This window comes from Ranitomeya imitator, chromosome 5, assembly GCF_032444005.1.
Source record: "Ranitomeya imitator isolate aRanImi1 chromosome 5, aRanImi1.pri, whole genome shotgun sequence".
Classification (NCBI taxonomy): domain Eukaryota; kingdom Metazoa; phylum Chordata; class Amphibia; order Anura; family Dendrobatidae; genus Ranitomeya; species Ranitomeya imitator.
In genome coordinates, this window is record NC_091286.1 from 319,290,016 (window position 1) to 319,317,741 (window position 27,726).

Genomic DNA, 27,726 nt, shown 5'->3' on the forward strand with positions numbered 1-27,726 from the left:
GTTTGTCATGGTGATAGCACTGGCACAGCTCCTGTACTCGCACAATCGCGGCCGTGAACTCTGCTTGAGTGATAGGCTCAATGGCTGTCACTGCCATGAATGGTGCCTGCACTGCCCCAGGCTGTTTAACCCTCTAGATGGTGTGATCAATAGCGATCACAGCAGTTAGTAGGCTGGGAGAAGCAGTGGATTCCCTCTCCCGTCTGATCGGTACCCCTAAAACGTCATCCCGTAGGCCGGATGTTGCCATGACATCAGGAGGTCACATGACACCCTCCTGATCTGCCAGGTATGGAGGCCTGCTTAGACCTTGCTTGGAGCATGATCTAAGAGGCTTCTGTCAGTGTAAAACTGACAGGTATTATGTATTACAATGCGTTATACCAGCGATCAGATCAATAAAAGTTAAAATCCCATAAAGGGACTAAATAAAAACAGTTAAAAAAACAAACAAATTGTATTAACAAAAGTACACATGTTATCACAAAGTCCAGAACGACCTGATCTATAAAACTATCACGCTAATTAACCCCTTCAGTGAACACAGAAAAAAAAAATTGAAATGCAGCAAAAACTTTTTTAAAAAAAGCATTTTTAAGTGTGTGACAGCTGCCAAATATAACGAAGATAAATTTCTCATCACTGTAATCGCACCGACCTCAATGATAAAGTTGTCTAATCTTCTTCAGCTGCTGTTGACTCGTTCATTCTGCCTCCCAAAGATCGCATTAAGGCCCGGCTCATATATATTCTGTGCTGAGCGCTTACACCGGGGGTTCCGTGTAAATCTTTACAATACGTGATTCAGACAGAACCTCAGTGGAAGATTCCCTATAATAAGGAAGATGAAGGCACTGTGGACGCTGTCTGCCCTGTGATTTGGCGGTATCTGTCTTTTTGGGCGTGCATAAAAGTGATGTCTGCCACAGTTTTGTGCATTTCTGAATAAAATGACAACTCTGAACAGAGGCCAAATGGAGTCCAAATTATTCTGCTTACATATTATAGTGAATGGATCTCTCTGGTGTGGGAGGGTGTTCATCTGAATCACATAGCTCAGATATTTACATAGATTCGCCATCACTATATCGCCCAATTGAAAAACGTAATGATATACGGTACCAAACACGTATAGTGAAATGTGGTGGCAACGTCATGGTTTGGGGCTGCTTTTCTGCATCTGCCATTGGCTCTCTACGTAAAATTGATGGAAATCTGACAGGTGCTGTGTACAAGGATATACTGGAGAATGTAATGCTGCCACATGGTAAAACCAGGGTGGATAAAAATCAATGTTTTTTTTTTAAAAAAAAATCGGATTTTTTTTATTTAAATCGTATTTTTTTCAATAAACTGCTTTTTGAGGAAAATATTTTACCATCCAAAGGTTCTTCCATCATGAGATAAAGCTGAGTTGTTTAACTCAGTAGAATAAAGGCTGTATATGTGTAACATTCACAATGCCATGCTCTTCCAGAGGTTTCTGTAGGGTTAGTGGGCAGTTTCTCTCCTATATTATCACAGACGCTCGCTTTACTTACGCAGTTCTCAAAACTGAATTTGACTCCGCAGAGGTCCCAGCCTCTTCTTCACGGCAAAAATGTTACAACATGAACAGAGTTGAGAAAAAGACCTTAATCCTACTGTTCTACAAACCTATGAATACAGAATCAACCCCTTCAGTGCCAAGTCCAAGAAGTTAAACAATATGTTTCTGATTGTTTGGAGTGGAATAGATCTGCACAACACAAGAAGAATGTGAATCTAAGTGTGAGGAGGAGGAAGGGCAAGCAAACAAGAAAATGAAAGTGAAACTTTGAGCACAATACTGCAGCATAGCCACAGACAGACATCTTCATCACCGCACTTCTCATGATGTTGCCTCATTCGCGCCACCAGGCTTTGCACCTCTTTGTTGCATCGTTTGCATTTTGCACGCATGCCTGCCTTACCGATAGGCGAAGGAGCTTCATTAAAATATTCCCAAACTGGGTCTTTTACGGCCTGCTGCCATTATAAGGAAAGAATGTAATAAACCTCAGATCGTACACACAAACAGATCCAGACTTGTCTGTCTGTGGCTATGCTTCAGTATTGTGCTCAAAGTTTCACTTTCATTTTCTTGTTTGCTTGCCCTTCCTCCTCCTCACACTTAGATTCACATTCTTCTTGTGTTGTGCAGATCTATTCCACTCCAAACAATCAGAAACATATTGTCTAACTTCTTGGACTTGGCACTGAAGGGGTTGATTCTGTATTCATAGGTTTGTAGAACAATAGGATTAAGGTCTTTTTCTCAACTCTGTTCATGTTGTAACATTTATGACGTGAAGAAGAGGCTGGGACCTCTGCGGAGTCAAATTCAGTTAGGTAGAAACTTTGATTTAAATCACTGATTTAAATCAAGCCTTACTAACTAGTGATTTAAATCGTGATTTAAATCAGTTAGATTTAAATCAAATCCACCCTGGGTAAAACCAAAGTAGGCAGGGACTGGAGACTTCAGGAAGGCAATGATCCTAAGCTAAGCACACATCCAATTTAGTCAAAAATTGGTTAGCAAAGAAAAATGTTTGCCTTTTGCAATGGCCAAGCCAAACACCCGATTTAAACCATATAGAGCACCTTTGGGATAAGTTAGTGACGAGTTGGGGCCCGTACCCATAGCAACAAAGATGAATTGGAATGGAGCAAGAGCCCTCAGGATGTCTTGAATACCCTAGTAGCTTCAATGCCCCGTCGGTGTGGTGCAGTAATTAAAGCAAGAGGTTATGCTACAAAATACTAAGTTTGGTATTGTAAACAATGAATTACTTTGTATATGGTGATCAATAAATAGTATATGCAAAACTTTTGGTAGCCGGTTTTGTATAATTAACCCCTTAACCCCCGGAGCTTTTTTCAGTTTTAGTTTTTCGCTCCTCTCCTTCAAAGAGCCATAACTTTTTTTATTTTTCCGTCAATATGGCCATGTGAGGGCTTATTTTTTGTGGGACGAGTTGTACTTTTGAACGACACCATTGGTTTTACCATGTTGTGTACTAGAAAATGGGGAAAAAAATTCCAAGTGCGGTCAAATTGCAAAAAAGTGCAATCCCACACTTCTTGGTTGTTTGTCTTTTTTGCTAGGTTCACTAAATACTAAAATTGACCTGCCATTATGATTCTCCAGGTAATTATGAGTTCATAGACACCAAACATGTCTAGGTTATTTTTTATGTAAGTGGTGAAAAATTTTTTCCAAACTTTGCTTAAAATCAAACAAACAAAAAAAAACGCAATTTTCAGAGACCTGTAGTGTCTATTTTTTTGGGATCTCTGGTCGGGTGAGGGCTTATTTTTTGTGCGCCGAGCTGATGTTTTTAATGATACAATTTTGACGCAGATACGTTCTTTTGATCGCCCGTTAATGCATTTTAATGCAATGTCACAGCGACCAAAAAAACGTAATTCTGGCGTTTTGAATTTTTTTTTTCTCGCTACGCCGTTTAGCGATTAGGTTAATTTTTTTTTTTTTTTTTAATTGATCGGCTCAGATCGCTCCTATGTAGTAGAATTACTGCATTGCTATGAGCGCTATGAGCCACAGGGTGGTGCTCAGAGGCATAGAGGTCTTCAGGAGCTCTCTGGTTGTTACGCCAACGCACCGATGACCCCTGATCACGTGACCGGAGTCACCAGTGCACTCATTTCCGTCCGGATCTCTTGTTAAATGCCGCTATCGCCGTTTGACAGCGGCATTTAACTAGTTAATAGCAGGGGTGGATCGCGATTCCACCTTCTCCTATTGCAGGCACATGTCACCTGTACAAAACAGCTGACATGTCCCGGTTTTGATGCGGGCTCACTGCCGGAGCCCGCATCAAAGCAGGGGATCTGCCATCAGACGTACTATTCTGTCCAATGTCAGAAGGGGGTTACATAACCATACCTGTATTATAAGGCTATATTCACACTTAGCGGTTTTTACCGCGGAACCGCCGCGATTTTGATGCTGCGGGTCCGCAGCAGTTTCCATAGCGTTTACAGTAACATGTAAACCCTATGGAAACCGCAAACCGCTGTGCACATGCTGCGGGAAAAACCGCGCGGGAACGCAGCGGTTTACAACCCGCAGCATGTCACTTCTTTGTGCAGAATCGCTGCGATTCTGCACCCATAGGAATACATTGAACCGCTTACTTCCCGCATGGGGCTGTGCCCACGTTGCGGGAAGTAAGCGGATAATGTGCGGGTGGTACCCGGGGTGGAGGAGAGGAGACTCTCCTCCAGGCCCTGGGAACCATATTTGGGGTTAAAAAATAAAAAATCTGGTTATACTCACCCTCTGATGTCCGGAGCTCCTGGGCGCTGCACGCGGCCGTCCGGTCAGAGTTGCTGTGCGACCAGGACCTGCGGTGACGTCGCGGTCACATGACCGTGACGTCACGAAGGGTCCTTCTCCCACAGCATCTTTGGAACCGGACCGCCGGGTGCAGCGCCCAGGAGATCCGGACATCAGAGGGTGAGTATAACCAATTTTTATTATTTTTAACATTACTATTGATGCTGCATATTGCTGCATATGCAGCATCAATAGTATAGGCGGAAACCCGCAGCGGAAACCGCGGAACAAACCGCGATAAATCTGCAGGGAGAACCGCAGTTGTTTTGCCCTGCAGATTTATCAAATCCGCTGCGGGAGAACCCGCAGGGACCCGACGCAAGGTGTGAACATAGCCTAAAGCATTTTGGTTAAAATTAAGGCCTTGCATGATCAGAACTTCATGCAATTTCAATTCATCACCAGGAAAATGGCATCACAGCAACCAGACAGAAGTAATCGCACTTTAAATAAAATTAAAAAACTTTAGGTCGCTACTGCAAATGCTCAGTGTAGAGCACAGGATAAATTAGAACTGATAAAAAAATTCCCCCCCAAAATGCCACCAATAAAATCTTCAACTCAATACACAAACAGGTCTCCAGTTACGTCAGTCATCTGTTAACAGGGCTTCCACATTACTGGTAGCATAACTTCTCTGAAGAAGTGACATGGCTCCCACCAAAAGAGATCCAGCTAATTTTGCTCTTCCAAATTCAAATACCCCCTCCCTTCTTAGCTCCACCATGTGCCTAAACTGCAGTTAGTGACCACGTGTTTAACAATAACAGTGAGGAGAGCCCACTTAATATACAGGTGGGTGGCTCCAGAAGTGCAAGCTGAGCACAATGTACGGGCACTACAAAGTACTGGACACTACAATGTATTGGGCAATACAATGGCATATTTGCAACTTTCACTGCGTATTTGTTTTTGGAAAAGCCCTCAGATGTGTTTAGGCACATCAGAGGCTGTGCAAATGGTCCACAAACTATTCTAGGAAAATCAGCTCCTCAAAAGTAAAATAGCGCTCCTTCTCGGTCTCCCATGAAAGCATCACAGAGAGAGGGGATCCGCCCTTCAGGGACAGGAAACCTACAGCTAAAAGGGCGGTACCTCTCCCTCGCATCAGTTTGTTTCCTGTCCCTGACGGGGAACCTTTTTCGGCGCGGTACCTGCAAAAAGATGCCATATCCAAAGGGTCCGTCAGCTGGGTTCCGGCAGAGAGGAGGCTCCTGTCGCGGCAGGTCCGGTGCCCGAAGCCGCCATCGCTGGAACCGATGGGTTCTTCAGGGTGTGCGGGGGGAGAATCGCCGCCACTCTGAGAGAGAAAGGGGCGCTGAGACACCCGGAGCTCCTGTGCTGACAAGCGCACGCTCCGGGTGCACAAAGATGGCCACTGCTCCGGAAATGCGGTAGGTCTTCCGGGTCATCACCACGCGCATACGCGATGGCGTTTTCTCCCCGGGGACGTGATGTAGAGACCGGAAGGACGTCGGACGCTGGGAGGTGGCGCCAAATTCAAATAGGGAGATAGTGCACACATGCTTGTTGCATAAACTCCATGGAAACATGGAGGACAGCGACGCACAGCAAGAGCCGGAGCAGCAGCCTAGGCAGCAACACCAGCATCATAAGAAGCAGGCAGACTCTAAGGGAACCAGGAGAAGCCGGTCCAGCAGTCGTTCAACGCACTGCAGCAGATCTGCTGCAGTGACCAAATCTCCTTCTCACGGTTCTCCTCTACCAGATCTGGGCCCCCCTCCAGAACCGGTACCTACGTCCACGTCTGAATGGTGAGTGACCTCCGAGAAAGTTCATTTTTTGTAATGGGGTTCCTTCTTCTCGCTTAATAGGGAAAGAGGTTGGAGAAAACAAAAAATAGATCCTGTCCCACCTGTTACAAAGCTTTGCCGGTAGCCTGGAACAAAAAGCTTTGTAACTCATGTATACAACGCCTATTATGTGAAGAGACCCCCGATTTTGCATCTGAACTGAAAACAATAATTAGATCTGAAGTTCAGAATGCCCTCACATCTTTCAAAAAGGTCAAAGATAAGAAAAAAAGAGGTGATATATTCCCACTCTGACCAGTCTACATCTGAGGACACGGATTCCAATAAATCTGATTCCTCTTTATCTTCCTCCGATGAGGATTCAGGCGGTCACTGCTTCCCACTAGATGAGGTAGATACGCTAGTAAAAGCTGTTAGAGCTATTATGGGGGTAGAGGATCCCCGTCCCGATAGAACGGCTCAAGACATAATGATTGGTGGCCTGGGGCAGATAAAGCGAAGAACATTTCCCCTAAATTCTAACGTCCAAACATTGATTAAAAAAGAATGGGAGAAGCCTGATGGGAGAAATTCCTCAGTACCCTCACTTAAAAGGAAGTATCCTTTCGAAGACTAGGCATCTACTTCTTGGGACAAAGCACCTAATTTAGACGTCGCTGTAGCCAAGGCCTAAAACAAAAATTCGCTCTCCTATTTGAGGTTATGGGTACCCTTTAAGACCCTTTAGACAAAGCGGATACCTTTCTTAAGGGGGCCTGGGAATCGGCTGGGGGTAGCTTGAGACCTGCAGTAGCAGCGACATGCACCTCTAGATTTTAATGGTGTGGATTGACCAGTTGGAAAAACAAATTAAAGACGGTTCACCCAGGAATAAAATGCTAGATTCAATCCCTGTAATTAGAGCTGCAGCAGCATTCTTAGCAGATTCCTCAGCGGACTCCGTGCGCTTAACATCCAAAACTGCAGCGCTCTCCAACGCAGCCAGAAGAACATTATGGCTTAAAAGTTGGCCGGGAGATCTCCAAACAAAACTCAAATTATGTTCCATTCCATGTGAAGGAAATTTCTTATTTGGGGAGACCTTGGATGACATCCTCCAGAAAGCTGGGGATAAAAAGAAAGGGTTTCCAAACCCGGGACCAGCTCCATTCAGACAGTCCTTTCGGAACCGGAGATTTTTTCGCCGAAGGCCCCCCAGAGGTCAAAATAGATGGGACGGCGGAAGAAGAAAGGACAGGGGTTTCCTTTTTGGCAACACCTCCCGTGACAAAAAACCCTCTAAATGACATTTTTCCCGCGGTTGGGAGAAGACTCGCTTCATTCCTCCCCGCCTGGAAGAAAATATCCAACAATGCTTGGATTTCAAATCTAATTCACTCCGGTCTAAAAATAGATTTTCTCTCTTACCCCCCCCCCAAAAAAAAATAAAAAATAAATAATAATTGTGATAACAAGAACAAGGTCCTCAGAGCAGAGCAAACCGCACTAGAAAAGGAAATTATAACCCTATTACAGAAGTCTGTAATTCAGGAGATCTCCCCTCAAGAAATAGGAAGAGGTTTTTACTCCCCACTATTTCTAGTGCCAAAACCGGATGGTTCTTATCGAACGATAATAAATCTAAAAAACCTGAACAAATACGTAAAAAAAAAACAAAAATTCAAAATGGAAACAATAAAATCCACCATAAAAATCCTCTTCCCGAACTGCTACATGGTTGTGCTAGACTTAAGCGATGCATATTACCATGTACCCATCCACAAACAATCCCGAAAATTCCTCAGGATGGCGGTCTCCATAGATGGACAAGTAAGAAATTTCCAATACAGAGCCCTCCCGTTTGGAATATCAATAGCTCCACTAGTATTCACATAAATAGTGGCGGAAATGATGGCTCACATAAGGGAACAAAATATAATATTAATAGTCCCTTACTTGGACGATTTCCTTATTGCAAGCGACTCAGCTCAAAGTTGCAGGGAACAACGGGACTGAGTGATAACTATTCTGACAGACTTAGGCTGGCTCATAAATTACAAAAAAAATCGTGGTTAGAACCCTGCCAAATTCAGGAGTTTCTGGGACTAACATTAGACTCCCAGGTTCAAGAATGCCGGCTCCCAGTTTCCAAAAAAGACAACATAATGAGTATGGTAGCGCGAACTCTACACAATCCTTCCATGACACTAAGGAGGGCGATGTCGCTACTGGGCTCTCTTTTCATGCCTGCCAGCAGTACCTTTCGCACAATTCTACACGAGAGAGCTTCAATGGCTTATACTGGAAATGCAGTCAATACTAAAAGACAATTTAGAATGTCGCATCACTCTAAATTCCTCAGTTATTCATTCCCTTCTCTGGTGGGGAAAAAACCAAAACCTTTCCAAGGGAATCCCTTGGATAGCAAAAATATCTCGAGTGATGATAACCGATGCGAGTCCCAGAAGGTGGGGGGCTCACATGGGAGACAGAGTGGCTCAGGGAAACTGGATAGTTCAGGAACTATCAGCATCCTCAAACCAAAAAGAACTTTGGGCGGTGCATCGAGCTCTTTTTTTTCTGACTTACATTCGAGGACATCATGTCCGAATTTTTTCTGACAACAAAGTGACAATAGCATATATAAATCACCAGGGAGGAACAAGGTTTCGATCACTGAGTTCTTCCGCCAAAATAATCAATCTTGCGGAGGAAAATCTACTATCCCTATCTACATGTTCAGGGGTCAAACAACGAAAAAGCAGATTACTTGAGTCGAACTCAGTTAAAACAAGGCGAGTGGTCCCTAAACCAATCTATCTGCAACCAGATTACAGAAATGTGGGGGACCCCAACAATAGACTTATTCGCCAATTTCGAAAACAAAAAAGTAAACATGTTTTGCTCACTGAACCCGAAAGGGACATATGCTTTTCCTCCAATTATTCTGATCCCGGCAGTCATTCGGAAGATCAGATAAGACAAAACAAAAATGATCCTTATAGCTCCATTCTGGCCAAAAAGGACATAGTATCCTTAGCCAGGAAAACTATCGGTCTCAGACCCATGGATCCTACCGAATATACCAGACCTACTACAGCAAGGACCGGTCTTCCACCCGCAGGCGACAAACTTACATTTAACAGCCTGGATTTTGAACAGAGACTATTAAAGAAAGGGGTTTTTCGGAAAACTTAGTAGCTACGTTATTAAAAAGTAGGAAACCTGTTACTATTAAAGCCTACGGGAAAACTTGGAGAAAATTCTTATCTGTCTCCAAGGTGAAAGTCCAGGATGGGCTTTCAATTAATAAAATACTTGAATTCCTACAAAAGGGTCTGGAACAAGGGTTGGCGGTCAGTACTCTAAAAGTACAGGTAGCAGCTCTGGGAACACTCTATAAACAAAATATTGTGGTCAATCCATGGGTAATAAGATTTATTAAAGCGGTAACCAGATTAAAACCTCTAGTTACTCAAAAAATACCCTTGTGTACCCATAGACACAATTCCCATAAAAACACTATCACTTAAGAACATTCTTCTGGTAGCTTTAACATCTGCACGCAGAATAAGTGACATTCAAGCCCTGTCTTCTAACCCACCTTTTACAAAAATATTAGATGACAGAATCACTCTTAAACCTGACCCGGCCTATTTGCCAAAAGTGGCATCCAAATTTCATAGGTCACAAGAAGTATCCCTGCCGTACTATTGCCCAAACTCAAAAAATGAGAGAGCGAAATTTCCATGGTTTAGATGTCAGAAGATGTCTAGTCCAATATTTAGATTCCACCCGGGAGTATAGGAAGGAAGGCTCTTTTTGTCTGTTTTCAGGGTCCCAGGAAAGGATTCCAGGCATCCAAGGGTACCTAGGCAAGGTGGATAAAGGAAGCAGTAGCCTTGGCGTATTCATCCATGGGGAATATGATCCCGGATGGTATAAAAGCACATTCCACAAGAGCGGTAGCTACCTCATGGGCTGAGGTCAGAGGTATCAAAAGAGCAAATCTGCCACCTGGTCATCACCATCAATTTTTTTTTTTTTTAGACACTATAGATTAGATTAAATCTAGCCTCTGTGTCTGACTTGACCTTTGGGTGAAGGGTTCTCGAGGCTGTGGTCCCTCCCTAAGCTTAGTCTCTGCAATTCTCTCCGTGGTGCTGTCATTTGAGACCGAGAAAGTCATAGTTAGTCACCAATAACGGTGTTTCTCGGAGCCCATGACCGCACCCGCTTATTCCCTCCCATCACGAGTGCGGTGAGCACTTATATATAACGAACATAATATAGGTACGGTGTTCCTCTAATAAGCAATGTTATATGTTTTCTCTGTTGTAACTAACCTGGAGGTCCTCCGATGCTCTGTAAACCAACTGATGCGAGGGAGAGGTACCGCCCTTTTATCTGTAGGTTTCCTGTCCCTGAAGGGCGGATCCCCTCTCTGCGTGGTGCTGTCATGGGCTCCGAGAAACACCGCTATCGGTGAGTAACTATGACTTTCCCTGCCGTGTTGCCAAACTGTACAGCTACATATATCATATATACTCGAGTATAAGCTGAGATCTCTTTCTCGCCTCATTGGGGGACACAGGTAACCATGGGTGTATGCTGCTGTCACTAGGAGGCTGACACTATGCAAATAAAGAAGTAACTCCTCCCCGGCAGTATACACCCTCCGACTGGCACCAGGCAACTCAGTTTTTGCTTAGTGTCTGTAGGAGGCGGACCTGGATCTAACCCCAGATCCGCATTTCTTTTACAGGGATTTGTTGTGTTTATTAACCTTTTCCCCACTTTGAGCGACCGAGAGAGCAGTGTGGTATTACCCACATCGCACCCTCTCGGACCTGCTGGGCAGGACTTGTCCCCTGTCACCCATTCGGGTGTTCAGGGTGACCCTCTTCCTCGGTGGCCAGTCCTGCCCGTGCCCCTCCTCATCCCTCTCCTCAGAGTGGGCTGAGAGGAAGACGGCGGTCACTTCCAGTGACCCTCTCACCCTGGTTAGGGGTCGACGCCGTCTTCTGCGCCGGAGTTCGTGGCGCGGGAAGGAGGACTTCTTCCAGGACCCTCCATCCTACAAGGATGTGTTCCTCATCTTCAAACAACAGTATGAAACCCCCACACCATTACCTCCCCCCAGCCCGCACGCCGCCCGGCAAGCGATCTTCTAAGGGGGGGTCATCACATGGGGGTACATCTCCATCTTTATTAGGGGAGTAAAAGGGCTGCATCAGGGAAGAAGGGTCGCTACCTTTTGTTTCTGGCGCCGGTTTTTCTCTATTGCTGCACACCGGCATTTCTCCTTCCCTGCTCGGGATCCAAACAGCGTGCTCCCGCCATTTTTTTTGTCTCGGGCTTCTTCACCTTCTTTCGGCGCTTCTGCGCCCCCCTGGTGGCGGCATGCATTATTGGGGCCAGGAGTTTTTCAGCGCAGTTGGGGGCATTTCTCCTGCTTTCGGCTTCGGCGCCTGTGCACGCCCACAGCGTTGCGCTGTCTCAGCGCTCTTTTCTGTGTCTTCCTGCTCCCTGTCAGCTTGGCTCACCGCGTGGGACAGAAGAATTTCAGAGGAACACAGGCACCTGCGGCTTCCGCTGTCGCTGTTTTTCAGCTGGCTCAGCACTACTGCTCTCTCGGGCTCAACTCCTCCCGGCAGTACTTCTCCGATCCAGGACAAGGTAATATCCACCTATGTCCGACCTCACTCCGGCCTTTGCCACTACGGCCATCCATTACGCCTGTGCTCACTGTAAGAAAAAGTGGGTCTCAGGTCAGCCTTCACCCTTCTGCCCGTCCTGCATTCCTCCCATCATGTCCGCCCCTCAGGAAGCTCCTAGGTCCCGGGATGAGTGCACCCCCCCCCTTCCCCGGAGTGGGCTGTTGCTATGTCTCAATCAGTGTCCGACCTGACTAAGGTTTCTCAGTCCCTGGTCCAGGCACTTGAACGTATCCCGCTTCTCTCTAATGCCACCAGTGCCACGAATGCCTCACACGGCGATTCGCTCGCACCTGTCCAAGACCCTCACAGAGGCAGACCGGACAAAAGAGACAGAAAAAAGGACCTTATCTAGATCCTCTTCCAGTTCCCTGGACCACACCGGGATACCCCTATCTGCCCGTTCCCCCTCCTCGCAGGCGGACGTCAGGTCTGACCTATCCTCTCAGTCGGAATCAGACTTCCGGAACACAGGAGATGGTGGATAGCCTTATTTCAGCTATCATTCAAACGCTTGAGCTTAAAGAGGATGAAGCAAGCTCTCAGGATGTCTCCGTTGCGATTAAACTGATTAAACGTCCCTCTAGGGTTTTTCCTAATCACAAGGAATTTGATAACACTACCTCTACACACTGGGAAAACCCTGGCAAGCGTTTCCCTGGCAGGAAACGGCTTCACGTGTAATACCCCTTTCACTCCGACCTTGTCTCCAAATGGTCCGAGTCTCCTAAGGTCGACCCACCCGTCTCCAGGCTATCCTCGCAGACGGTTCTGTCTATCCCGTATGCGGCTTCCCTTAAGGACCCCACGGACAGGCAAATCGAGGCATTAGCAAAATCGGCATTTGAGGCTTCCGGAGCCTCTCTCTGCCCTAGTTTCGCCTCGTCCTGGGTAGCCAAGGCTGTGTCAGCCTGGGCCAAGACCCTGCGCAGGGGCATTTTGGCCTCTGCTCCTGCTGAGGAACTGTCTGATTTAGCGAATCAGATTTCTCTTGCAGGAAAATACTTAATGAATGCCTCCCTTGATGCAGCGGCCTGCTCCACCAGGGCTAACAGCAACATTGTGGCCATTCGCCCCCTTTTTCGGTCCTTCGCCTCAGGAAACTCAGGACTTCTCCAGGCCGTCGATTCGCTCCTCGCCTCAGGAGCCGTAGTTCCGGTGCCTTATCGCGAGCGGTTTTCGTGTTTTTTACTCAAACCTGTTCGTGGTTCCAGAAAAGGACAGCTCTCTCCGTCCAATTTTGGATCTCAAGCAGTTGAACCGCCATCTCCGGATTCGGCGCTTGAGGATGGAATCTCTATGCTCGGTGGTCTCGTCCATGGAACAGGGAGAGTTTCTGTGTTCCGTGGATATCCGAGATGCGTACCTTCACGTTCCTATTTGCGTACGGCATCAGAGATTCCTCCGGTTCGTGATCCAGGGTCATCATTATCATTTCACGGCCCTCCCCTTTGGTCTGGCATCTGCACCCAGGGTCTTCACGAAGGTCATGGCAGCTATCATGGCCATTCTTCGTTCGAAGGGGTTTCTGGTAATCCCATACCTCGATGACCTCTTGATCAAGGGTCCATCCCGTCAGGATTGCAGCCAGAGCCTCCAACTTACTCTTGACACGCTTCTTCGCCTCGGCTGGATAATCAATTATCAGAAGTCTTTCCTGATTCCAACTCAGCACCTGGAGTTCCTGGGCATGGAATTCGATACCTCTCAGGCTCAGGTTTTTCTTCCCAAAGAGAAGTTCCTTTCCCTTTGCCGGGGGGGGGGGTCAGAGCTCTAAAGAGCCCGAATCCTCTGTCTCTCTGCCTTGCCAGGAGGGTTCTGGGGAAAATGGTCGCTTCCATGGAAGCGGTCCCCTATGCTCAGTTCCACTCTCGTCCCCTCCAGCTGGCCCTTCTGTCTGCCTGGGACAGGAACCCACTTTCCCTGTATCGTCCATTTCGCCTCTCGCCCAGGGTGAAACAGTCTCTCTTGGTGGACGCTGTCCATCTCCATTCTGCGCGGGAGGTCATTTCTCCCTCCCCGCTGGCAGGTGATCTCCACCGACGCCAGCCTCCAAGGTTGGGGGTGCGGTTTTCCTCCACCTCACGGCCCAGGGCTGCTTGACTGCTCAGGAGGCGTGGCTCCCCATCAACCTCTTGGAAATCAGAGCCATCTTCCTAGCCCTCATCCGCTGGGAGTCTCTCCTTTCAGGGAAACCGGTCCGCATTCAGTCGGACAATGCCACAACCGTGGCTTACATAAACCATCAGGGAGGGACTCGCAGCAGGCAAGTCATGGCGGAAGTGGCAAAAATTCTGCGATGGGCGGAGGGTCACGTTCCCTCTGTCAGCCGTCCACATCCCAGGAGTGGACAATTGGGAAGCCGACTTTCTGAGTCGTCAGGGCATCGTGGCGGCGAGTGGTCTCTTCTTCCCGCAGTCTTCAGCCAGTTTTGCCAGCGGTGGGGCGTTCCAGACGTCAACTTGATGGCTTCCGGGGCAAACTACAAGGTTCCCCAGTACGTCTCCAGATCTCGGGATCCGATGGCTATCCGATGCGACGCTCTCGTGATCTCGTGGACCCAGTTCCAGATGCCCGATCTGTTTCCACCCCTCCCCTTGATCCCAAGGGTCGTAAAAAAGATCAAGATAGAAGGGGTTCCCATGCTCTTAGTAGCTCCAGATTGGCCTTGCAGGGCCTGGTATGCGGAACTGGTGAACATGCTATCGGACGTTCCGTGGAGGCTTCCGGATCGTCCGGACCTTCTTTCGCAGGGCCCCCTCTTCCACCCGAATTCTCGGTTTCTGAATTTAACGGTATGGCCGTTGAGGCCGCGGTCCTGAAGGACGTGGGTTTTTCTCATAGCGTCATCCAGACTATGATAAGGGCGAGAAAACCGGCTTCCTCGCGTATTTACCACAGGTGTTGGAAGGCTTTTTTCCGGTGGTGTCAGGACAACAATCTGTTTTCCTATGACCTTTTCCCTTCCATCCCTTCTCAGTTTCCTTCAAGCGAGTCTAGATTCGGGTCTTTCCCTTAGCATCTTGAAGGGTCAGATTTCCACTCTGTCCATTCTTTTTCAAACAGACCTGGCCTCTCTGCCTCAGGTGTGGACCTTCATCCAGCGGGTCGCTCATATAGCTCCCCGTTATCGTCCTCCTGTCGAGCCTTGGGACCTCTACCTCGTTTTGGACGTCCTCCAGCGTACGCCCTTTGAACCGATTCAGGACATTTCCTTCCCGCTTCTATCCGGGAAGGTAGCATCACCTCCATTAGAAGAGTGTCGGAGCTGGTGGCATTATCCTGTCGTTCTCCCTTTCTAGTCCTTCATCAGGACAAAGTGGTTCTTCGCCCGGTTCCTTCCTTTCTTCCAAAGGTGGTTTCGGCTTTTCACATCAATCAGGACATTGTCCTCCCTTCCTTGTGCCCTTCCCCGGTTCATCCCTTGGAGAAATCTCTTCACAAGTTGGATGTGGTCAGGGCTATCTGAATTTATCTTGCCAGAACTGCCTCCTTTCGTCAGGCCGATTCTCTGTTTGTCGTCTCGGAAGGGCGGCGAAATGGGCTCCCCGCCTCCAAGTCCACAATTGCTCGTTGGATCCGTTCGGCGGTTCTGGAGGCATACCGTGTTCAAGACAAACGGCCTCTGTCGGGGGTGAAGGCTCACTCTACCCGGGCTGTGGGAGCTTCCTGGGCAGTTCGTCACCAAGCATCGGACTCGCAGGTTTGCAAGGCCGCAACGTGGTCATCCATTCACACCTTTGTCAAATTCTACAAGGTGCATACTCGGGCTTCTGCGGCCGCGAGCCTGGGTAGGAGGATACTGCAGGCGGCGGTTTCTGACCGGCCTACCTAACTCCTCTTTTTTGCAGAATATCCCGCCCTAAGGACTGCTTTTGGACATCCCATGGTTCTGTGTCCCCCAATGAGGCGAGAAAGAGAGGGATTTTTGGTTCTTACCGTAAAATCTTTCTTGGAGCCTTCATTGGGGGACACAGCACCCTCTCTTGAAGTTGTACCGTGTTGGCCAACGTGCCGTTGTTGTGGGTTGGTACATAGGTTGAGTTTTATATTACCTGTTCCTACTACTGCTTTTGCACCAACTGAGTTGCCTGGTGCCTGTCGGAGGGTGTATACTGCCGGGGAGGAGTTACTACTTCTTTATTTGCATAGTGTCAGCCTCCTAGTGACAGCAGCATACACCCATGGTTACCTGTGTCCCCCAATGAAGGCTCCAAGAAAGAGATTTTACGGTAAGAACCAAAAATCCCTCTTTTCACCCTACTTTTTTGCGCTGAAAGTGCCCCTCTCAGTTAATAGTTGAGTCGTTATCCCAGGAGATCGGCAGGGGAGGGGAGCGGCAGCTGTCACATGCTCCTGGCGTGGTCCCTGCATCTCCGATGGTCTCCGGGCAGGTCTTCCTGTGTTCAGTGGTCACGTGGTACCACTCATTAAAGTAATAAATATGGACGCATATTCATTACTTTAATGGGCGGTACGTGACCGCTGAACATAGGAAGATGCCGCCGGCTCCCGAAGATCATCTGACAGTGAGACGCTGCCAGGGACCGCGCCGGGAACAGGTGAGTATGACGAGGGAGGTGAGCATTGCGCAATATTCACCTCTCCCCGTTCCACCTTAACGCTGCTATGTCTTCCGTCCTCTGGCTGTGACTGTTCAGGTCAGAGGGCGCGATGACATGGTTAGTGTGCGCACCGCCCTCTGCCTGAACAGTCACTGCGGAGGATGGAAGACAGAGCGGTGCGCACGGTGGAACGGGGAAGGTCAATATCGCAAATGCCGGGGTCCTGAGCGAAGAGAGGCGAGTATGTGATTTTTTTTTTTTTTTTTTTATCGCAACAACATATGGGGCATAATGTGTGGAACATCTTATGGGGGCATAATGTGTGGAGCATCTTATGGGGCATAGTCTATGGAGCATCTTATGGGGCATAATGTGTGGATCATCTTATGGGGCATAATGTGTGGAGCATCTTATGGGGCCATTATTAACCTTTATGCAGGATTATATGGGGCATATTTTAATATGGAGAATCTTATGGAGCCCATCATGAACTGAATGGAGCATTATATAGGGCTCCTGATTTCAATATGGATAATCAAAAACACTTAACCTACTGATGTGTCAATTAATTTTACTTTTATTGGTATCTATTTTTATTTTTGAAATTTTACCAGTAGCTGCTGCATTTCCCACCCTAGGCTTATACTCGAGTCATTAAGTTTTCCCAGTTTTTGTGGCAAAATTAGGGGGCTCGGCTTATACTCGAGTTTATACGGTAAGCTGTTGCCACATTCGTGAGAGATTGTGTAACTTATTTTGGTGCCTTTTTAATAATTTTCTCTTGCAAAGATGGAAAAATTAGTGGGTAAAACAGTATTTTTGATTAAAAATGTAGTTTAGTTTTTGATCACCCAATAGTTTATATTTGTGATACATCTGTGATGTCAATATGATCACTGCATCACTAGATATATTCACTGAGGGGTGCAGCTTGCAAAATGCGGTCACTTATGGGAGGGTCCACTATTCTGGGACTTCGGGGTCTCTACAGTCATGGCCAAAATTTTTGAGAATGACACCAAACTTACAGTATATTTTCACATGATCTGCTGCCCTCTGGTTTTTATTAGTGTTTGATGTTTATATCACATACAGAAATATAATTGCAATCACATTATGAGTACCAATAGGTTATATTGACAGTTAGAATGAGTTAATGAAGAAAGTCAATATTTGCAGTGTTGACCCTTCTTCTTCAAGACCTCTGCAATTCTCCCTGGCATGCTCTCAATCAACTTCTGGACCAAATCCTGACTGATAGCAGTCCATTCTTGCATAATCAATGCTTGCATTTTGCCAGAATTTGTTGGTTTTTGTTTGTCCACCCGTCTCTTGATGATTGACCACAAGTTCTCAATGGGATTAAGATCTGGGGAGTTGCCAGGCCATGGACCCAAAATCTCTGTTTTGTTCCATGAGCCATTTAGTTATCACCTTTGCTTTATGGCAAGGTGCTCCATCATGCTGGAAAAGGCATTGTTGGGCGCCAAACTGCTCTTGGACGGTTGGGAGAAGTTGCTCTTGGAGGACATTCTGGTACCATTCTTTATTCATGGCTGTGTTTTTAGGCAAGACTGTGAGTGAGCCGATTCCCTTGGCTGAGAAGCAACCCCACACATGAATGGTTTCAGGATGCTTTACAGTTGGCATGAGACAAGACTGGTGGTAGCGCTCAACTCTTCTCCGAATAAGCTGTTTTCCAGATGTCCCAAACAATCGAAAAGGGGATTCATCAGAGAAAATGACTTTGCCCCAGCCCTCAGCAGTCCACTCCCTGTACCTTTTGCAGAATGTCAGTCGGTCCCTGATGTTTTTTCTGGAGAGAAGTGGCTTCTTTGCTGCCCTTGAAACCAGGCCTTGCTCAAAGAGTCTCCGCCTCACAGTGTGTGCAGAAGCACTCACACCAGCCTGCTGCCATTCCTGAGCAAGCTCGGCACTGCTGGTAGTCCGATCCCGCAGCTGAAACAGTTTTAAGATACGGTCCTAGCGCTTGCTGGTCTTTCTTGGGCGCCCTGGAGCCTTTTTGACAACAATGGAAGCTCTCTCCTTGAAGTTCTTGATGATGCGATAGATTGTTGACTGAGGTGCAATCTTTGTAGCTGCGATACTCTTCCCTGTTAGGCCATTTTTGTGCAGTGCAATGATGGCTGCACGTGTTTCTTTAGAGATAACCATGGTTAACTGAAGAGAAACAATGATACCAAGCACCAGCCTTCTTTTAAAGTGTCCAGTGATGTCATTCTTACTTAATCATGACTGATTGATCGCCAGCCCTGTCCTCATCAACACCCACACCTGTGTTAATGGATCAATCACTAAAACGATGTTAGCTGCTCCTTTTAAGGCAGGACTGCAATGATGTTGAAATGTGTTTTGGGGGTTAAAGTTCATTTTCTGGGCAAATATTGACTTTGCAAGTACAGTAATTGCTGTTAAGCTGATCACTCTGACATTCAGGAGTATATGCAAATTGTCATTAGAAAAAATGAAGCAGTAGACTTTGGTAAAATTAATGTCTCATTCTCAAAATTTATGTCCATGACTGTACTAGTGTGACAACTGGGGACAGGTAAGAGCCATTCTTACCAGACACTGGCCGGTACTACAAACAGACATCCAAACAGAAATTATTAGTAGTAGGCCACTTTTGACATCTAGAAGGGCCACTAACCTGAGACAGTTGTTGACTAGGAGTCACTTTTCTAGGCCAGACTAAATAGGGGCATCATTCTGAAGGGGTCATTCCCCTGTGGGGAATGTAGTGTTTGCCCCTTTATGGTGCCCACCCAAGATGTATTCATTCATCCTGCCAACTCCAGCAGACACGTCCTAAAAGCATATATTAACTGTAAGACCCGGAACGTTATTTATGCTCTTATATGCCCTTGTAACAGGATTTACGTGGGGCAAACGTCCCAAGAATTACGCAAAAGGTCACAGAAGCATATTTCCACCATACGTCTGGCAGCCACAGACCAAGCAAAAGGTAAAATACTTACCCCTGTGGCGGCGCATTTTCTATCAATTCACAGGGGCTCCCCCACTAATCTCAAAATCGTGGGGCTACAGAGAGTCTTTTGTGGTGAAAGGGGTGGCAATATACACAACCATCTTTTGCGCATAGAATCCAGGTGGATCTTTGACCTCCAGGCGGTCACACCACTGGGACTCAACGAAGAGCTCCTCTTTACGGGATTCCTGGGGTAGATTATCAGTAATAACTTGGATGAACGTGGTCCCATGGATAGCTGCCTCTCTTTCTTTATTATTTGCCTTTTATCTCCCCTAGGGAAGCTGATGGCATATGGAATGGGGTGATGTGGACACATAACGGACACCCATAAAATCCGGGAATTACTGTCTTGTTTTTGAGATCCGCATCGATTCATGGAGCTTCAAAGCATTGGATGAAGAAGAAACTGATGGAGGGTGGATGTAGACAGCTACTCAGGAGAACAGAAGAATATTGGAAGAGGATGGAATTACTTTAGGTTTCCATTTTGTGGTATCCATCGCTATACCTATCCTCTATTTCGGACATTAAGAGGGTTGGTCTCATTTGACCTACCATTATAGAGGGGATACCGGGATGGGCAAGCCAGATGAAGGATCTCCACGGGAGAGGTTCCCCTACTATTGGGACCTGGATGCTCGGGCTCCTTAGTTCTTTTGGACTATAACATCAGGAGGATAGACATCTTTATAATAACACGTGTGTGCATATGTATATGAGTCATTAATAAAATATATGCTAATCACCGCTGGGTGTTGTGTTCCACTTTGGGATACACCGTGGAGGGTTAATTACTATCTTATTATGGATTTTGATGGGCACAATACCATGTACTGTATATTTATGGATTACTGTTATGTATATATCCTTTGCCTATTAACTGGTTCTCCTCCTTAGGTTACATGGGCTTATTTTCGCTCCAGTTTGTGTTGCCCTAGTATCTATCCGTATACCGTACAGGTATATAATGTATTATCCCCCTTTTTTAACACTTACTCTCCGTCAATCAGTTATTACCTTTATAGGCTTTTTTGGCGTTTTTTGCTCCTCCATAGTACCAGCTCACTCACTATCCCGTCATATTCTGCATCCTTCTTTTTTAACTTGTATTCCCCTCCTTCTCTTAGCCACACCATTGTGTCCCCTCCGGTGGTCCGCCATGTTAGTACCGATCCCTTCAGCCCTGCTCTTATATTACTTTTTGCCTCTGGCGTTTTCTCTATTTATTTTTTGTCTTTCCACTTGTCCTGCCGGCTTGGGACAGCGCATGCGCAACGCGATCCTATCAGGAATCACGGTGTGCGCACGTGCAGTGTACCCTATGGACACTGCACTGTTTCCGGTATTATGCCTGCTTACCCGACATTTCGCGCGCGGTCCCCCTCCCCCCCGCTCTTCCTGGCCGAACACGTTGCTCCATACACAGCGGTATGTAATTATTGCGACTTTATGCTCTATTTAAACTTGTTCAGTACACCTTTAATCACTTCCCCTGACGAAGCTGCTGCGGCAGCGATACGCGTGGGGCTTGCTCTCTCCATACCCCCTGTATTTCTTTGGATCACTTCGCCGGTCCCTCCACCTGCCTCATGGAGACTTAACCCTGGCTACCTGTGGCTTAATCCTGTGCTACCAATTTCTGCTGCTCTTTGTCAGCTCCATCTACCATTGTCATCTGATCACTGACAGGTTGTATCCACTTTGATTGCCCTGGGTATTATTACCGGAGTTGGATTATGTTGTACACATATATGGGCAGTGTGGACACCGGTCCCGGATGGCGGGGCTTCTAGACACACTTTATATAGTGTGTTGTAGACAAGCCAGTGTAGTTAGTCCTTAGGGGTATTCCATGTAGGATCATTTATATGGAGTATATAGGTTGATTTGGAGGTATTCTTGATGCCGTCGGCATATTGATGAGGCTTCTATTTGCCTTGGGGTGTGGTGTATGTATAGATTTGTATATCATGTTTTAAATGTTTTTTAAATGCGTTTTTGTGTAATAAAGGTGTTTTTTTATATATTTACATATATGCTTTTTTCATTCTTTTGTGTGGTTGTGCATACCATATGAGTCTGTCTTTTTCTCAGTTTTTTGACAAGCTGCTCCTTTTAAGGCAGGACTGCAATGATGTTGAAATGTGTTTTAGGGGTTAAAGTTCATTTTCTGGGCAAATATTGACTTTGCAAGTACAGTAATTGCTGTTAATCCGATCACTCTGACATTCAGGAGTATATGCAAATTGTCATTAGAAAAAATGAAGCAGTAGACTTTGGAAAAATTAATATTTGTCTCATTCTCAAAATTTTTGTCCATGACTGTACTAGTGTGACATGGGCACCATCACACCATTCCAGGCAAATCTGCATTTCCATATAGCGCTTCTTTCCTTCTGATCTTTGCATTGTGCCTCAAAAAAATAAAATAAAATTGGGGACTAAAGCAACATTTTTATGGGGAAATGTGCTTTTTTTATATTCATGACTCAACTTAATAAAATGTTATGACACACCTGCAAATTCAAGGTGCTCACCACACATCTAGATAAGCTCCTTATTGGTGTAGTTTCTAAAATGGTATCACTTGTAGGGGGATTCCGCTGTTTAGGCACATCAGGTACTCTCCAAACGTGACATGACCTCTTATCTATTCCAGACAATTTTGCTCTTCAAAAGTGAAACTACACTCCTTCCATTCTGAGCCCTGCTGTGTACCCAAACGGTAGTTTTCCACCCCATATGGGATATCTGCATACTCAGTAGAAATTGTGCAGCAATTTCTCCTGTTACCCTTGTGGAAATGCAAAATTTGGGTCTAAATGAACATGGTGGGAAAAGTTTAAGGCTATGTTCACACGCTGGGGATCCGCAGCGTTTCCGCAGCTGCGGGTCCGCAGCGGTTTCCCATGCATTTACAGTACAATGTAAACCTATGGGAATCGCAATCCACAGTGCACATGCTGTGGAAAAAACGCGCGGAAACGCCGTGGTTTACATTCCGCAGCATGTCAATTCTTTGTGCGGAATCTGCAGTGGTTTTACACCTGCTCCATAATAGAAAACCGCAGGTGTAAATCCGCAGTGGAAACCGCACAAAAAACGCGGTAAATCCGCAGGAAAAATGCAGTTTTTGACCTCTGGATTTATGAAATCCGCTGCGGAAAAATCCGCAGAGGATCATTCTACGTGTGCTCATACCCTTAATGTTTATTTTCCATTCCACTTTGCTTTTAATGCCTGTGAAGTTCCGTAAGAGTTAAACTTCTTGAATGTGGTTTTGATGACTTTAAGGGGTGCAATTTTTAAAATGGTGTCACTTTTGGGTATTTTCTGTCATAAAGGTCGCTGAGTCACTTTAAACGTTATGTTGTCCCTGAAAAAATAAAATGGTTTTGTAAATGAGAAATTGCTGATTAACTTTTAACCCTTCTAACTTCATAACAAAAAAATTTAAAAAATGATGCAGATGTAAAGTAGACATGTAGGAAATGTTATTAACTATTTTGTATAGCATGACTAAATGATTTTAAGGATATAAAAATTGAAAGTTTGAGCATTGTACAATTTTCGACACTTTCGCCAAAATTCCCATATTTTCATGAACGCAAAACATATTTACCACTAACATAAAATACAACATATACCTACACTGCAAAGGTAAGACATTTAATCTTTAGGAACCATCCATATTTACCTTGACGTGGTTGGATGGCTTTTGCACTCTTTGATTAAAAAAAACACAAACAAAAAACGATAAGTACTTCTATGTTTTTAACATTTGCATCAATATTGGAGTTCATGTGTTTAGTGTCAGTGTGCTGACGCATTTTGTATGTATATGGTAGTATATTGGCCGCATAGTGTATTTGGTCACCTGTGTATTAATGTAATACTTTAAAGAGGTTGTCTGCTACTTTTTGATTCATGGCCTGTCCTTAGGATAGGTCATCAATGTCTTATCGGTAGGGTTGCGAAACCCGCCACTGCTGACATCAGCTGTTAAGCTGTGTAAACCCTTTAGAATCAGTGGGATCCGTTGAAGTATTCCAGAGTTAAGGTACCGTCACACTAAGCGACGCTGCAGCGATACCGACAACGATCCGGATCGCCACAGCGTCGCTGTTTGGTCGCTGGAGAGCTGTCACACAGACCGCTCTCCAGCGACCAACGATGCCGGTAACCAGGGTAAACATCGGGTTACTAAGCGCAGGGCCGCGCTTAGTAACCCGATGTTTACCCTGGTTACCATCGTTAAAGTAAAAAAACAAACACTACATACTTACCGCTGTCTGTCCTCGGCGCTCTGCTTCTCTGCTCTGGCTGTGAGCACAGCGGCCGGAAACCACAGTGGTGACGTCACCGCTCTGCTTTCCGGCTGCCCGGCGCTCACAGCCAGAGCAGAGAAGCAGAGCGCCGAGGACAGACAGCGGTAGGTAAGTATGTAGTGTTTGTTTTTTTACTTTAACGATGGTAACCAGGGTAAACATCGGTTTACTAAGCGCGGCCCTGCGCTTAGTAACCCGATGTTTACCCTGGTTACCAGCGAAGACATCGCTGAATCGGTGTCACACACGCCGATTCAGCGATGGCAGCGGGAGAGCCAGCGACGAAATAAAGTTCTGGCCTTTCTTCCCCGACCAGCGACATCATAGCAGGGGCCTGATCGCTGCTGCGTGTCACACTGGACGATATCGCTAGCCAGGATGCCTCAACGTCACGGATTGCTAGCGATATCGTCTAGTGTGACGGTACCTTTAGGCTTTGTGCACACAATGTGGATTTCTGTCCGGATTTTTCCGCTCAGTTTTTGAAAAATCCGCAGGCAAAATGCACTGCGTTTTTACCTGCTGATTGCCCGTAGATTTCCAGCTTTTTTTTTTTTTGTGCGGATTTCACCTGCGGATTCCTATAAAGGAACAGGTGTAAAACGCTGCGGAATCCGCCCAAAGAATTGACATGCTGTAGAAAATACAACGCAGCGTTTCCGCGCGGATTGTGTTTTCCATAGGTTTACATGGTACGTATGCACATACCCTTAATATATATCTATATCTATCCTTCCTTCTCACCCCCAATGGGAGTGGTCTTTATTTTGTCCTTTCTCATTCTCGGATCCTCTACCAGAGTGGTTGTGCACCTTAACCGCTACGCTAGAACAGCCACCTAGGGTAGGTATTATAGTGTACTAGATTGTGGCCCGATTCTAACGCATCGGGTATTCTAGAATATGCATGTCCCCGTAGTATATGGACAATGATGATTCCAGAATTCGCGGCAGACTGTGCCCGTCGCTGATTGGTCGAGGCAACCTTTATGACATCATCGTCGCCATGCTGTGCCCGTCGCTGATTGGTCGAGGCCTGTCGGCCTCCACCAATCAGAGACACAGGATTTCCAGGACAGACAGACAGAAAAACCCTTAGACAATTATATATATATATATATATATATATATATATATATATATATATATATATATATATATAACGGAGTTAGGAGCCTTGGTATATAATTTATTTTTCCACAGGTAAGATCCGGGATTTGAACCCCAGTCTCGGGGTTAAGGCAGTGTACTTAACCATTACACTATACCATACCATTACACTGTACTATATCTATTCATACCCCTTTACATTTTTCACTCGTTTCATTGCAGCCATTTGTTAAATTTAAAAAAAAGTTAATTTTTTTTTGTCATTAATGTACACTCTGCACCCCATCTTGACTGAGAAAAAAACAAATGTAGTAATTTTTGCAAATTTATTAAAAAAAAAACTGAAATATCACATGGTCATAAGTAATTAGACCGTTTGCTCAGTATTGAGTAGAAACACCCTTTTGAGCTAGTACAGCCATGAGTCTTCTTGGGAAAAATGCAACAAGTTTTTCACACCTGGATTTGGGGATCATCTGCGATTCTTCCTTGCAGATCCTCTCCAATTCCAATAGGTTGGATGGTGAACGTTGGTAGACAGCCATTTTCAGGTCTCTCCAGAGATGCTCAATTGAGTTTAGGTCAGGGCTCTGGCTGGGCCAGTCAAGAATGGTCACAGAGTTGTTCTGAAGCCACTCCTTTGTTACTTTAGATGTGTGCTTATAGTCATTGTCTTGTTAGAAGGTGAATCTTCGGCCAAGTGTGAGGTCCAGAGCACTCTGGAAGAGGTTTTCATTCAGGATATCTCTGTACTTGGCCGCATTCATGTTTCCTTCCATGACCAGTCGTCCTGTCCCTGCAGCTGAAAATTACTCCCATAGCATGATGCTGTCACCACCATATTTCACTGTTGGGATTGTATTGGGCAGGTGATGAGCAGTGCCTGGCTTTTTCCACACATCTCCAATTATCACCAAAAACGTCTATCTTCGTCTCGTCAGGCCAGAGAATCTTATTTCTCGTAGTCTGGGAGTCCTTCATGTGTTTTTTAGCGCACTTTATGCGGGCTTTCATATGTCTTGCACTGAGGAGAGTCTTCTGTCAGGCCACTCTGCCAGAAATGCCAGACTGGTGGAGGGCTGCAGTGATAGTTGACTTTCTGGAACTTTGCCTCATCTCCGTACTGCATCTCTGGATCTCAGCCTCAGTGATCTTGGTGTTCTTCTTTACCTCTTTCACCAAGGCTCTTCTCCCACGATTGCTCAATTTGGCTGGTCGGCCAGGTCTAGGAAGACTTCTGGTGGTCCCAAACTTCTTCCATGTAAGGATTATGGAGGCCACTGTGCTCCTAGGACCCTTGAATACTGCAGAAATTATTTTGTAATCTTGGCCAGATCTGTGCCTTGCCACAATTCTGTCTCTGAGCTCCTTGGTCAGTTCCTTTGACCTCATGATTCTCATTTGGTCTGACATGTACTGTGAGCTGGGAGGTCTTATATAGACAGGTGTGTGTCTTTCCAAATCAAGTCCTTTCAGTTTAATTAAACACAGATGGCCTCCAATGAAGGCGTAGAACACTTTGGCCGTGTTCATACGTTGCGGTTTTTACCGCGGATCCGTGGCGTTTTTTACGCTGCTGATCTGCAGCAGTTTCCCATGCGGTTTACAGTACCATGTAAACCTATGGAAAACCAAATCCGCTGTGCACATACTGCGGAAAAAACGTGTGCAAACGCAGCGTTGTTTTTTCCGCAGCATGTCAATTCTTTGTGCGGATCTGCAGCATTTCTGCACCCATTGACTTGCACATCCGCAGCAAAAACGCAGATGTAAAAAAGATCTGCGGTTTAGCTGTGGCTGAAACGCTGCAGATCGGGAGGGGGGAGTGTGTGGGCGGAGACTTGCATGTCTGTGCGTGGGTGGGGTCTGTGCGTGCTCCCGTGTTTGTGTGTGTGTGTAGGCATCGTCCGGTGGGACTACAAGTCCCATCCGGCTATGCCTGCTGCAGTGACAGTGATTGACACATTAGCCAATGATGGGTCAGTAGTAGTCCCATCATCCGACTAATGTGTTGAATGTAAAAAAAACAAACAAAACACAAACCTATAGCAGAACATACAACATATAGCAGAACATACAACGTATGACATACAACAAAACATACCACAGAACATATAACCTACAACAGAACATATAACATACAGTACGTTCGTACATTAGATACAATACATACATCTAACATAGAGTACATACTCACCATCACATTGTCACCTTGATCCCCGAAGCCAGTGTCACCTGTAAAAAAATATTACAAAAAATATACTCACTGTGTCCGCAGATATCCAATTAAAACGACGATCTCCTGTGGAAAGCCGCAGCATCAGCTGATGCGACCGCTCTCCAGGGGCTCCATGAATACAATGACAGAAGACATCCTTCCGCACTGTATTTCTCCGCCACTGTAAAAAATAGTCCCTTTTCTCACTTGTGGCACTGCTTTGTGAGAGTTCCCACGCAGCAATGCCATAAAGTGAGACTCTGAACTCATGTAACCTCAGTGATGCACTGCAGGAGCCATTGTCTCCTGTCAGTGTGTCACTGAAGGCCCTATGGAGCAGTGACATCACCCGATGTCACTGTTCTATAGGGGAGATCGTCGTGGGACACTCGTTATTAATTGGACTGCGTCGGACAGAGAGTATACGGTTTATTATTTTTAATTTTTTGCAGGTGATCGAGTATGGTAAGTATGGTTAAATGAAGAATATTAAAATACTTTTTTTCTGGCTGTCTTTTTTTTTTTTAACTGTTTCACTACTATTGGATTAATAATGGATGGGCGTCTTATTAACGCCTCTCCATTATTAACCAGGCTTAATGTCACGTTACATTAGCAAGGTGACATTAACCCCTTAT

General features: G+C 45.9%; 1 protein-coding gene across 1 annotated transcript in view; it reads left to right on the forward strand.

Annotated features, from left to right (window-relative positions):
- Positions 1–27,726, forward strand: part of MMS22L (MMS22 like, DNA repair protein) — a 196,258-nt gene that overhangs the window by 19,771 nt on the left and 148,761 nt on the right. The gene's annotated exons all lie outside the window — the stretch shown is intronic.